This window comes from Mixophyes fleayi, chromosome 1 (genome assembly GCF_038048845.1).
Source record: "Mixophyes fleayi isolate aMixFle1 chromosome 1, aMixFle1.hap1, whole genome shotgun sequence".
NCBI classification, from domain to species: Eukaryota; Metazoa; Chordata; class Amphibia; order Anura; family Limnodynastidae; genus Mixophyes; species Mixophyes fleayi.
Window position 1 is genome coordinate 251,185,677 of NC_134402.1, and position 13,926 is coordinate 251,199,602.

At 37.8% G+C, this 13,926-nt stretch overlaps 1 protein-coding gene and 1 pseudogene across 24 annotated transcripts in view; both read right to left on the minus strand.

Annotated features, from left to right (window-relative positions):
• The window catches only part of PTPRD (protein tyrosine phosphatase receptor type D), a 1,423,918-nt gene that overhangs the window by 911,931 nt on the left and 498,061 nt on the right, over positions 1-13,926 (minus strand). The gene's annotated exons all lie outside the window — the stretch shown is intronic.
• On the minus strand, positions 12,467-12,584 carry LOC142136466 (5S ribosomal RNA; annotated as a pseudogene).

Genomic DNA, 13,926 nt, shown 5'->3' on the forward strand with positions numbered 1-13,926 from the left:
ACCTGCCCATTGTAGGCAATTGCATTGGCGGACAGGGGTCAGCATGGGCACTCAGACCAGTCTGCAGCTACGTAGCCCCATACAGAGCACACTGCGATGTGCTGTGTGTTCTGACACCTTTCTATCATAGCCAGCATTAACTTTTTCAGCAATTTGTGCTACAGCAGGTCTTCTATGAGATTGGACCAGACGGACTAGCAATCATAATTTGTCCCTTGTCAAACTTGCTCATATACTTACTCCTGCCCATTTTGACTGCTTTCAACACATCAACTTCAAGAACTGGCTGTTCACTCGCTGCCTAATATATTCCACATCTTGACAGGTGCCATTGTAACGAGACAATCAATATTCACTTCATTTGTCATTGGTATTACTGATGTGGATATACGGGGTGTGTTTATAACATATATATATATATATATATATATATATATATATATATATGTTTTATATATTCAGTTTTTAGATTGTAACACAAAAGTTCATGTATTTTAGAAGTGTGGTTCACCATTTTTACTTCATGTCATGCTATCGACTGAACTTTTTCTTTGCAACTACCACCCATAGAAAATTTGCAGTTATGAGCACTAGTCTTTGACGTATTCTCCAAGGATCTTCTGTGTATACTTAGTCACTGTTCTACTTCTATTTTAAGTTTATATAAACATTCATCAGATGCCTCATAAGGCCTCTAGTATTGAATTTTCATGCTTTATAGCCTACCTTCTTCAAGTGTGCTACATGAATTTACTGCTGTCATAAATCGCCAGAAGATTGAGATTGTAAACATAAATTTAATTAATGGCACTAGTACTTCTGGAATGTTCCTTTTAAATAAAGTGCTCTATTTGAAGGCTGCAGTCATGATTAGTCTATTTGCTCTAGTAAAATGGCTCTGGAGATAATATCAGATGAGTCAAAGAAACATTAAACTACTTCAGCGCTTTTGTTTTATTTTACATTTATTGAAGACAGTATATGTTGTATTTATGTAATTTTTTTTTCAGCAGAACAAGTCTCCATTCTTATAAAAATATCTTTTTATACAAAAAATAAAGTTTGTTTTATGTCACTTTGTTTTACTGATAGCTGTATAAAAATAAAGTTTATTATTTGGCACCTTCTCCTGATACATTGAAGGTGATAAGCAGGGGCAGGGTCCAGCCATGTTGTTTCATCACCCCACAGCGCCTACTCTGCTATTTTGAGCTTACATGGAGGGTAAGTTTAACTGTGCATGTGCCAGCTCTCCCACACGTTTAGGACAGCAGAACTGGTCCTCAGTGGTGCTTGTTAACTCTTTTCTGCTATTCAGTTCTTAATAAAGATGAAGAGTCACAAAGATTGATGTGGCCCATTTAAAGAGCCAAGTGACGCTGAGTTGGGAAAATGTCCACACAAACTTTGCTGGGGAGGGGGGGGGGGGTGGCTGAAGGAAGCTGGATTTTAAATTAAGGATGAGCTCACCTTTGCAAACTGCATATTAGGCTAGCGCAAAAGTCGAGGCAAAGCTGCAAAATATTGGCCTAGAGCAGTCGGAACTCTTAATCAAGCCCTGCCTTTGTTTTCATGTTTGCATTTATTTTGCTGTGATTTGATCACAGCAAAAAGTAAAAGCCATTACTCTCTTCAAATTCTCCTGGATCTCTCTGCTGCATTTAACACTGTTGATCACTCTCTCCACATACAAACGCTACAATCTCTAGGTCTTTAAGGCACTGTCCTATCCTGGTTCTTATCCTACCCTTCTAGTCACTCTTTCAGAGTTAATTTCTCTGGATCCACCTTTGCTCCACTTCCTTTATCAGTTGGAGTACCACAAGGCTAAGTACTAGGTCCTCTGCTATTCTCTATCTGCACCACTTCTCTTGGAAAACTAATAAACTCCTTTGGATTTCAGTATCATCTCTATGCGGATGATACACAAAACTATCTATCTTCTCCTGATCTTTCACCATCTGTATTGTCTCGCGTTTCTGACTGTTTTTCTGCCATTTCATGTTGTATGTCTTCTCTCCAACTCAAACTTAAACTTTCAAAAAACTGAATTAACAATATTCCCACCCAAAAACAGAAGCTTCCTGCCGGACATTTCTATTTCTGCTGATACCTTGACCATAAATCCCACCCCGCAAGCTCGTTGCCTAGGTGTAATCCTTGACTCACAACTATCATTTATTCCCCACATCAACTCTATATCTAAATCATTTTACATACCCCTAAAGAACATTTCCAGAATATGCACATATCTCACACAAGACACCGCAAAAACATTAATTCATGCACTCGTCGTCTCTCACATCGACTATTGCAATTCCCTCCTTACTGGTCTACCCAAAGTCAGACTTGAACCCCTACAATCTATTTTGCACGCAGCGGTTAGATTGATTTTCCTTGCAAGCCGTTCTTCCTCTGCTGAGCCACTCTGTCAGTGTCTACATTGGTTGCCTGTATTTCAACGAATCCAAAATAAAAATTTTCTACTAACATATAAGGCCGTCAACAAAATTGTACCAACATACATTTCCTCACTTTTCTCAAAATATCTCCCAACTCGACACCTCCGTTCCTCACAAGATTTGCTTCTCTCTTCCACTCTCATCACATCCTCCCATTCTCGGTTACAGGACTTTTTTCGGGCTGCACCCACTTTGTGGAATTCCCTCCCTCGCACTGTAAGACTTTCCTCTTGTCTTCAAACCTTCAAGCATTCGCTGAAAACCCACCTCTTCAGAAAAACTCATGATATTCCTCAACCACCATCTTAATCTCCCTAGGTTACCTTATTATCACCCTCTACACAGCTAACGCAAGACAACAACCCTCTGACCAACACACACAGCCCACCCAATACTTTTACCTTTGCATTCCAGCTGGTCCATTGTGCAATATGATGTAGTAAATGCCCTTTTATATCAAACGCCCATTGTCCTATAGATTGTAAGCTTGCGAGCAGGGCTCTCTTACCTGTCTGTCTGTATGTATTACCCAGTAATGTCTTATTAATGTTTGTTCCCAATTGTAAAGCACTACGGAATTTTCTGGCGCTATATAAATAAATGATGATGATGATGATGATGTATGTATGCTTTTCCCTACTGTACAGCACTGTGCCGCCTTACAAATCAATGATAATAATAATAATAATAATAATAATAATAATGTATAGGCTAATAATGTGAAATAAGAAAAGAGTCCTGCTAATTTTTCCCTAGCTCAGAGCAAAATGACATTCTCTGACCAATCATATCTCATTTTAGGATGAAAGCCTTGAGGACAATATAGCTCCAATGTCCACTTCTTGCTCATAATTGTCCTCATTTAGAGTAGGCTGTAATTTTGCAGTCCAATCCTGGCTCAGCCAGTATAGAGCAGAATTTCATTGGGAAATCAGGCCTGCAATAAACATGCATCCCTATTAACGTAAACCAGTTCTGTGCTGAATAACACTGTGGCTCATCCTGGTAAGCCTTGAGCAGTGCGTGCCCAGGTAATGGTTTTAGGTGATAGAAATAGTAAGTCCGTTTGTACTGACAAGTCTCAAAAAGTCCTGGCAAACTAAAGTTGAAGTTGTTCTGGCAGCTAGTACAGAACAACTTGAACATGTAGTTCCACAAACATATCTATTAATACCTACTAAAAAGAAAACAGCCGATACCAATTGCATTATTATCCAAAAAAAACAAATGCAAATCTTTTATTTAACACTCTATTATTCTCCTCAATCCATATATAATTTTCTGCCTTTTATCCTGAAGTAATCCAATGGGGAAAAAATGTAAAAATGTAAAAATCCTAGATGATCTGCGAAATAAATTAATTACGCTTGAGGGGATTAATTCACGTTCCAGCAAAACATATGCAAATCTCTGATTGGCTGTTCACTCATTGACTGCTTTCATTCATTCATTTTGTTGTGGCTCTGTTAGGAACTATCAGGGATTTTTAAGGAAAGGGGCCCACACTTGATGTTACCTTACTTTAGCAGTAACTAGTACAAGTTCTAGCAATGATGTTAGTTAATAATTATGGGAGTTGACATCCTTTTTTTTATTATTTAATTATTTAACTAGTATAGATACCTATTGATGATAATCATTAAAAAGAGCTATATGGAGGTGAGGCCTACTTTACTTAGGCTGTATTTCCAGAGAATGTGTTGAATTTACCTCCGCACACCCCTGCTGTACTCAGCTTATGCTTGCACACCTCTGATCTGTCTCTCTAGAGGCCTGATTCATTAAGGATCTTAAATTAAGAAGTTTTTTTACATAAGTCTCCTGGACAAAACCATGTTACAATGCAAGGGGTGAAAATTAGTTTTCTGTTTTGCACATAAGTTAAATACTGACTGTTTTTTCATGTAGCACACAAATATCAACTTTAAATTTCAGTGTACAAATAAGCTATCAAGTATTTGTGTGCTGCATGAAAAAACAGTCAGTATTTAACTTATGTGCAAAACAGAAAACTAATTTTCACCCCTTGCATTGTAACATGGTTTTGTCCAGGAGACTTAAATAAGAAACGTCTTAATTTAAGTTCCTTAATGAGTCAGGCCCTAGGTATTCGTGACAGGAAGTGCAAGTTACATCTTATTCTAAATTATTATTTTTTTTATTTTCCACAAATGAACCAGTCCCCAACTCTAAATCAGGCCCAATATCTTTCTCCAAATAACCAACCATTTTGCAGCCTTGTCCCACTCAGTAATAAAAGTCAATACTCAATTCTCAGTAATCCTTACATTTTTACATGTTTGTATGCCACTTATATATGAGCATTGCAACAGAATGTTCTTAATTCCCTTATTTATGGTCTTTATATCCCTGCCAAGTTTATAGGGAAAATCATTTTTGATGTTATTAGCCAAAAAAAAGTTTAAATTAAATTCTCCTGCTGATTTTATTTTAGCAAAGTGGAAAGTAAAATCTTGGGCAGCCTTTCAAAAGCGATAAAATTCCTGAGAGAATGCTGATGCAGGGAAGAAAAGTAAAACTAAATTTATTATTTGTGTCACTAGATGGCAAACATATGGTCTAAGGAAGTAAAAGGCACTAAAAACCTAAATTACAGAGCAAGCTTAATAGAAACACATCCTGCATAAGCAGCACAATTACTTTTTTTTTTTTTTACATTGCAATAACCAAATTGTGATGCTGATGGTCATTCCTAGTAATGAAATCTGTTGAAGTATTTAGGGAAAACTTGGCATGCTGGAAATGTTCAGTACGTTTGGAGATCTGAATGCAATAAAAATATTTCCATAGAACTTATATTATTCACAGGTCTAGATATCTTTTCACTTTTGTAGCTGAATCCATCTTGAGCAGGTCAAGCACAGAACTGATCATGTACAAAAATGTCTATAATTGTTGAAGGTCTGTGGTCCAAGGCAACTTTGATTATATATGCATAATATGTAAACTGTTTAGTATGTAACAAACACGCAATTCTTGTCAGCCAGGGCACTGTGAAGTCTGAGCCAGAAGGGTACATTACTATCATTGGCCTTATGTGACTATCAAACCATTATTCCTCCACTCCACATTTGGTTTCTTGTCTAATCTTTCACTGAAACAGACACATTTTTTTTGGTGGCGCCAATGGTTACCCAATGGTAACTGCATCCTGTTGCAGGTTTTTAAAGAGAAATTGGAACAAAATAAAAGCTGTCTCCAATCCACCAAAAAACTGCCCGATCAACCCCATGACATAAGTCAATACATTTTTGCACAAGCCCTTCACAACGGTTCTGATTTTCACCAATGTTGGCCAAAGTCTGCAGCGAGCTGTCTTAATTAAGGATTTTGTACCTTTGCCATCATTGCATTTGCTTTCTCTGATTCAATTATAAAAATAACAAACTGAATACTATTGATATCTCCTTCACATCCCGTCCAAACCTCATTTGCATGTTCAAACTTACTATTGCTGTAATTCTTAATAACCACAGGGTAATTCTTAAATAACCACAGGGTCACCAATGTAAATTTGGCAAAATGTCACAGTTATTATATAAACAAAACTGGTGGCGGAGAGAACAATATGAGTCAGCTAACAACTAATAGCAAAACCAAACAGTGGAAGGTCACATTGCTATTATACCACTGGTCCCAGGATATAATTCTTTATGATGTTATTGCTTCCTAGTAACTGTCATAAGCTTTTAGAACTATCAGAAGAGGTCTTCACCTATAGCAGCCAACTTTCCCGTAGAGTTGGATGCGCTCACAGGTACTAGTGCGCCCCCAGGACTTAACTCAATTTAGTAAAAGCTTATTAGCAGGATTTGATATCATGGAGATAGGAGAGAAGGGGGACAAGAGCATACCCCCACATCCACTCAAGAGGTATCAATATTTTAATTAGAGCCACGTACCCCAGCTGCCTGTCACTAGCTGGGACACAGTGGTAGTGTCAGGGGTCCCGGTTTAATGGGCATCAGAGTGAATACACCCCTTATTGGGGACCCCCTCTGCTGCAAGTCTCAGGCAGAACCCATTATCCCGGGTTGGATGAAACTTACCTCAGGGCAATGATTTTTCTGGCCTCCCTCCCACATAAATGTTTGAGTCCCCCAGTTTAATTCAGAAGGGCATCAATATGGCCTATCTGAATTGTCTCTTTTACAAATTTCTTGCACGTCACTAATAGAACATATAAATATAATTTAAATACATTCCACTCGTACAATGGTCTTGAGGACCATTCTGCTGTAAGTCTCGGGCAGTCCCTTTTACACCGGGGTTGGATGAAGCTTAACCAGGGGAAATTAATTTTCCTCCCTCCCAACCCATAAATATATACGAGTCCTCTGGTTAGATTTATAAGGGCACACAGCATATAAGTATAACAAGGTAATGAAAGCCATGCTCTTGGCAACCGATGAATACTCTGTCAATGTATTGTGTGCCTAATTCTTGTAGTAGGGTTGCAGGCCACATTCATCTTTCAGCATTCTTGTTTATTTATAAAGCGACAGCATATTAGAATAGAAGGAAAAAGAGAAAAGATTAGAATATATAGCTGCATCCTGACCCTGACAAACAGCCTTCTTTAAATGTAAATTTTACTGAATGACCCTTCCAAAATATAAATGTATTGAAAAATAGAAAATAATAGAATACATAGCATTGGGGGGGGGGCAGTTGTTCTGACCCTGACAAACAGTCTTGTTTAAATAAAGATTTCACTGAATGGCTCTTCCAACATAAAAATGTATTGAAAAATAGAAAAGATTAGAATTAGATATGCTCAGGCTCGGCTTTCCAAAAACCGAACCTCCCCCCAACATCGCCAGTCCGAGTACCGAGCCAAGCCGGCTTGGTAATTTCTCGCTTCCTCAGAGCTGAATCGAGGAAAAATGTCTCTCGGGGGGCCCAGCTGGGGTGGACAAGAGCAAATTGAAAAGGAAAAAAAAATTTCGTCCCCTCCCCCAACTCGCGGGACCCCCCGCGCCTCGTGCGGGGTGGGGGGGTGCGAGTCGGGGGAGACAGGGGTCGGGTGCCACAAGTCAGGGGAGGGGCCACACGGGGCTAGTGTGGTGGCTGGTCTCCTCCCTCCCTCCTCTGTGAGGCCTGCTGTGTGTCACATGGGACGTGCACCACATGACAGGTGTGAAGGGGATGAAGACTCCAGTCCACAGCTCCTAGATGTGTGTATTATGTGTGTGTGAGGGGCCACTGTCTGTGTGTATTATGTGTGTGAGGGGCCACTGTCTGTGTGTATTATGTGTGTGAGGGGCCACTGTCTGTGTGTATTATGTGTGTAAGAGGCGCCACTGTCAGTGTGTGTGAGGGGCCACTGTCTGTGTGTATTGTGTGTGTGAGGGGCAACTGTGTGTGTGTATTATGTGTGTGTGAGGGGGCCACTATGTGTGTGTATTATGTGTGTGTGAGGAGCCACTGTGTGTGTGAGGGGCCACTGTGTATGTGAAGGGGGGGGCCCAAACCGATATCTTGCCTAGGGCCCCATGAGGTGTAAATCTGGCTCTGGGTAGCAGAGTTTGTGTCACTTGACAAAAATTGACAGGAAATTACTGGAAATTAATGTTATTGATGTTAATAATAATGTAGGAAGAAAAAAAAAGCCAAATTATGTGATTTAGGCATGTTTTAGCATATTTATTTTTTTAAATAAAGATCCAAAACCAAAACACGTGAGGGAGTTTTTGCTAAAACCAAAACTAAAACCCAAAGTTAATACAGATCCAAAACCAAAACCAAACCACGGGGGTCAGTGAACATCCCTAATTAGAATAAATAGCGGGTTTTTTTGGAGGTGGTGGTCCACCTGCATCCTGCCCCTGACAAACAGCCTTCTTTAAATATAGATTTCACTGAATGACCCTTCCAAAATATAAATGTATCAAAAAATAGAAAAAATAGAATATATAGCGTTTTTTGGCCGGTCCAGCTGCGTGTTGACCCTGACAAACAATCATCTTTAAATATAGATTTCACTGAATGACCCTTCCAAAATCTAAATGTATTGAAAAGTAGAAAAGATTAGTATAGCTTTTTTTGGGAAGTGCAACTGCTGCTGAATCTCACACGTAAACACAGGTTTTTTTCAAAATTATTTCACTTGTCACTGCCCCAAAAAAGATTACTTTCACTAGAAATGTTTTACTTTTAAAAGAAATAAATCTATTTGTTTTATGGAATCTGCTGCTAATAATAGTCAGACAGTAAAAACACTGTTTTTCTCAAAGAATATACTAGTTAGTTCAGAATGATATCTATCTACTTCAGTGTGTATATTCTGTCTATTACTATTAGATATATGCAATGCAATAACAACAACCAGTAGCCACTAGTTTGTGTAAAGTGTATTAAGATTAAAATTAAAAGCAATTGATCAGCAAACTATTCTAGCTGACTAATCTCTATGGAACTGCTCTATAATACAGACAGGATTCTATTGCTTTCCTATGACCCTGGTTCACCCTGAACGCTCTTTGTATCCGCAAAGCACTGCAGCTAAACTCCTCAATACACAGTGTCTGTTCTAAAATGGCACTTAAGAGAACGAAAGCAGACTATATATACAAAAAATGGTGATCCAAAATTTGCGAGAGTTTTGCAGAAAAAATTATCACGGAAATGACCTTTCGCCTCATTTTGACATCCGAGTTTAGCAGGAGAAATGACTCGGTTTCGATTTCAGATAATCTGAACCACTCATCTCTAGATACAATACAGTATGACTCAATGGAAAAAAAGGCACACTTACATTACATGCTTGCACACGCACACACCAGTCTTTATTGTAGCACAGCAAGTCCAAGTAATTAAATAGAGAGTAACATTTATGTAGTGATAATGATGTAATACAGTAGAGTCTGTGGTGGGTGAGCTGGTGAGGAGAGGCAAAAAAAGGCCTTAGGTGGCTGCACCGGGCCCGTCAGCCACCAGATGGATATTTAACTCACCTGCAGTAATAATTGCATCAATTATAAGCAACATTATCACATCTTTTTTATTAACATAGGCTGTAGCTCTGCAACATTTGTATGGCACATCACAGAATGTAAACTATAATATACACAGCCTGTTATTATTGTGTATTAATTTGTGGGGTCATGCACTCTTCTGCCACACTAATGTTATGTGTCAGGACATATACATGATTCTATACATGACAACAGAAGATAAAGTCATAGCCACTTGTTTAATTAAATATATTTATATATTGCGGTCACCAGCCAAAATGAAGAAAATGTATATGTGCAGCAGAAAATGGCAGTTTTCATCCTATCTCTGTGATCATTAAGATTAATTGCTTTATGAGCCATTAGATTAAACTAGCATGGTGCTGTTGTTTGTGTAACCTGTCACCAATTTTGACAATGGCAGGTTTCAAGAATCCAATGAAACTTGCATAAGAATTACCATTTAAAATTCAATTAATTCCTATCCATCTGTCAGCCCTGTGCATATTACACATAAAACATTGTAAGAAACACAAACTGAGGTTCATAGCACAAGAGTTATAGAGGGGAACAAAGCAGGCTCATGCCAACACCAATATGAGATACTAAAGAAATTACATTTAAACAAAAACTGTAAAACACTTTAGCAACAAAAGCAGACATTTTATTTAGCTGTGTGTAATTGCACACTCAATTGCTTTAAAATAAGCTGAGATACCATTCACTCTCGTTCTATGAAGCAGCAGCATTTTTTTTTATTTTTAAATCCTAAGACAGATATTGCTGCACATTGAAAGTGTTATCTGTCACATATATTTCATTTATCAAGGCTCCTCATTGCTATAAATAGACCTTCCCTTTCCCCAATGTGGGCTATTAATTTAATTGAGTGTCAACTGTGATAGCCTGGCTACTAAAAAGCACTCTGGAACACTACATCATTATCACAAATACAAGAGACCTGGGAATTCATGTGCCAAAATGCCTGGCTTTGTAAGTTCAACAACAGGTACATGGGAACAGCAGGTGTTCAGTGTGGTGTTCCACTTAGATCTTTATAATGTATACATTGTGGAATTGAACTGACACAATGGAAAATGTAAGATTTTTACTGGTCCGCAAATCACAGCAGCAGAACTGATTATTTTGAACATTAACATTGATTTAACTACTTCGTGAACAGAGGACTTTTGCCTTCAATGTTCAGAACCAGTTTTTGGTTTTTTTTTGGCGGAACATCTTTTTCAGCATGAATAACATTATTTTAGTCTAACAAAGCAAATGTTATCTAGTTTGGAAGGATCGCGCTCTCTAGAAATGTACTGCAAGAGCTGCTCCAGTTGAGGGTATCCCTCCCTCAATAAACAAAATTTAATGACAGAATTAACTAGGCGCTCATTGTCTATATGTGCCTCACTGATATAGAACCAGTTAATCAATAATAAATAATGATTTGTTGGTAATACAGTTTTAGTAAAAAACCTGAGTGCAAAAAATGGCAAATAGATACAATTTAATACATACCAATTATTACAAATTAGGTTAAAAATCGCCTGTATAACACTATATACAATCAATAAAAAATACAATGGTAAATCAACATGTTTAAATACCAATCATTAATAGCCATATACGTGGTGAACAGTCAAACCATAAGGATGGTACATTTAGAATTGATGGCCTCCAGCCAATTGTACATGTAGTGGATTAGTATTTGATCCGAATAAAATAGCAGATATAGGAGACTGGTGTAGAGTTATAGCCGTCCTAATTATGGTGCAGATGTATATGGTGTTGCCATGACACCAACTGATAGGAGGTACAATTATTCTCCCATTGAAAAAATAAAAATTAAAAAGTATATGCATAAAAATAAAAATAAAAATAAAAATAGTGATGCTCGAGTTTAAGTACTTGCTGTTATGATTCCTCACAGCGGCCGCGCGGCAAGGTGGTATGATCGCTCTTAGTTCCTGCGAGTTAGAGCTGTGCAGGGCATAGTTCTGTAGGGAATCCCTCGTGGTGCCTGTCAGATTGACGTTACGTGAAGTGGGCGTGTCCCAACGCGTTTCGTCCTAGCTGGACTTTTTCAAGGGTTTATTTTGTGTTCATAATGGGATGTTTAAATAAAGCATAGAAAGAGGTGATTGGTTATCCAAAAAATTGGTTATCCGTGTATAGATGTTGGCTGGAGGTTCATGTCATAAAGTCCAATATACATTAAAACAATAATAGTCCTGATGCGACTCGCATATTAACATTGGGTGATTAAAAGTTACATTACATCTCAGCGTGGTGACCTAAAACTGATATAAATGGATATTAAATGAAACTTCCCATAATGTATTGTTATTTGTTCCATAGAATGTTAAATGGATATAATTGATTAAGCATACAATGTGGGTAGCTGGTATAATAAATATAGGTTAATTGTAAGGAGAATGACTGTAAATATAAGGTCCATCACTAGAATACAATTGGGGATGGTATGTATAGGGTAACCAGCGCGGGTGTACCAATATGCGCAAGTATGAAGCTGAAAACAAAAATTCCAATTGTGTAGTGTTACTGCTGACATATAACACAAAAGTGGGTGAAAAAAATCATCTTAAATGAGATTTATGATCTGGAGAATTTTAACCTGAAGTTAATATGTATTGTCCTACTAAACAACTGATAAGCAGAAAAGATGGCATTATATGTTAATACATTAAATAAATATATATATGTGTATATATACATATATATACACACAAGATTTATATATCGGAATAAAAAACATAAATAAAAATAAAAATAATATATAAATATAAAAATAAATATAAAAATAAAAATAAAAATATAAATAAATATAAAAATAAATATAAAAATAAAAAATAAAAAAGGGGATTAGTATGTCTATATTGTATGTCCACTATGTGGATAATGGAGCCAACAGTGCTGGTTGGGCCGATACAGCCCATGCATGGTGTAATAGTATTCCTGTATTGGACGCACAGGGATCATGATTCCCGGGGGAAGACATAGGACCTATAGTACCAGGTATTCGCAGGTAGTCTCCTATCCTGCTACTTACCTGGCCCTCTCTGCTTCGCTTCCAAGATCAACCGAGATTGGGCATAACCAGAGAGGTATGACCTTAGGTTCACTATACTCACCTCCTAGAGTAGTCTGTCCGAGGCGCCAATACCTGTAATGGAATATATTTGTGCTTTCATCATATGAACATGCTAGATATTAAATGGATAAATCAAATTCTATATTAAGACCTAATGGGGCTAGTGTCTTAAGATGGTATATAGCCCTTGTTTCTTCTTTGTTCAGTGATTTTAAAAGATTGCCCCCTCTCCAGTTCTTATTAATTTTCTTGATCCCTATAAACTCTACACCATCATAATCGCACTGATGCATGTCTTTAAAATGTTTAGAGACATGGTGGTTTTCATATCCAATGTTGATGTTTCTCAGATGCTCCCTTATGCGAACCTTCAATTGTCTAATGGTTCTACCCACATATTGTTTGCCACACTTGCATTGTAATAAGTATACAACATTGCTGCTCGTGCACGTAATAAATTCATGAATCTTGAATGTTTGCCCAGTATTCATCGACCGATATTCAGTAATTGGTCTGGTGCTTCTACATTTCAGTTTGGTACAATTTGAACATTGTCCACAATAATAGAATCCCTTTTTGCTGTTTTGTAGCCAGTTCTTACTGCTCGTGGAATTTGTAGTGGGAATATAGCTGGACGTGAGTGTTCGTTTAAAATCAGGGGCTTTTCTAAACACAATCTGTGGTTTGTCCATAAGTATGGATCCGAGTACATCATCCTGCATTAGGATCTGCCAATGTTTTTTAATAATACGTGTTAGTCTGTCTGAGTCTTGTGAATAGTTGGATACAAAAAATACCTTATCTGTATTGGTGGGTTCTACTTTCTTTGGATCTATAGTGTTCTTTTTGTATTTGAGCAATTGATCTCTGTCAGCGTTCTTCAATTGACTGAAGGCCTGGCTGACTAGATCAGGATCGTATTTTTTCTCGAGAAATTGCTCCTGCATCTCCTGTCCTTGAACAATGTAATCTTCCACCTCTGTACAGTTACGTCTAACTCGAGTAAATTGGCTAATTGGAATACTACGCAGCCAGTTAGGGTGGTGGTTGCTGTTAGATAAAATGAAACTGTTGACATCAACCAGCTTGTGATATGTTTTTGTCATGACCTTGTTATCTTTGATAAAGATCTCCAAGTCTAGGAATTGTATAGATAATTGGCTGTACTGAGCTGTAAATGTTATGCCATACTCATTGTTGTTAATATATGTGAGAAATAGGAGTAGGGTGGATTCGGATCCCTCCCAAATGATTAGAACATCGTCAATGTAGCGTCTCCATAGTATCAGGTTCGCACTCCAGTCATGTTGAGACCAAATGAATCTGTCTTCCCAATAACTCATATACAGATTCGCATAGCTGGGTGCGA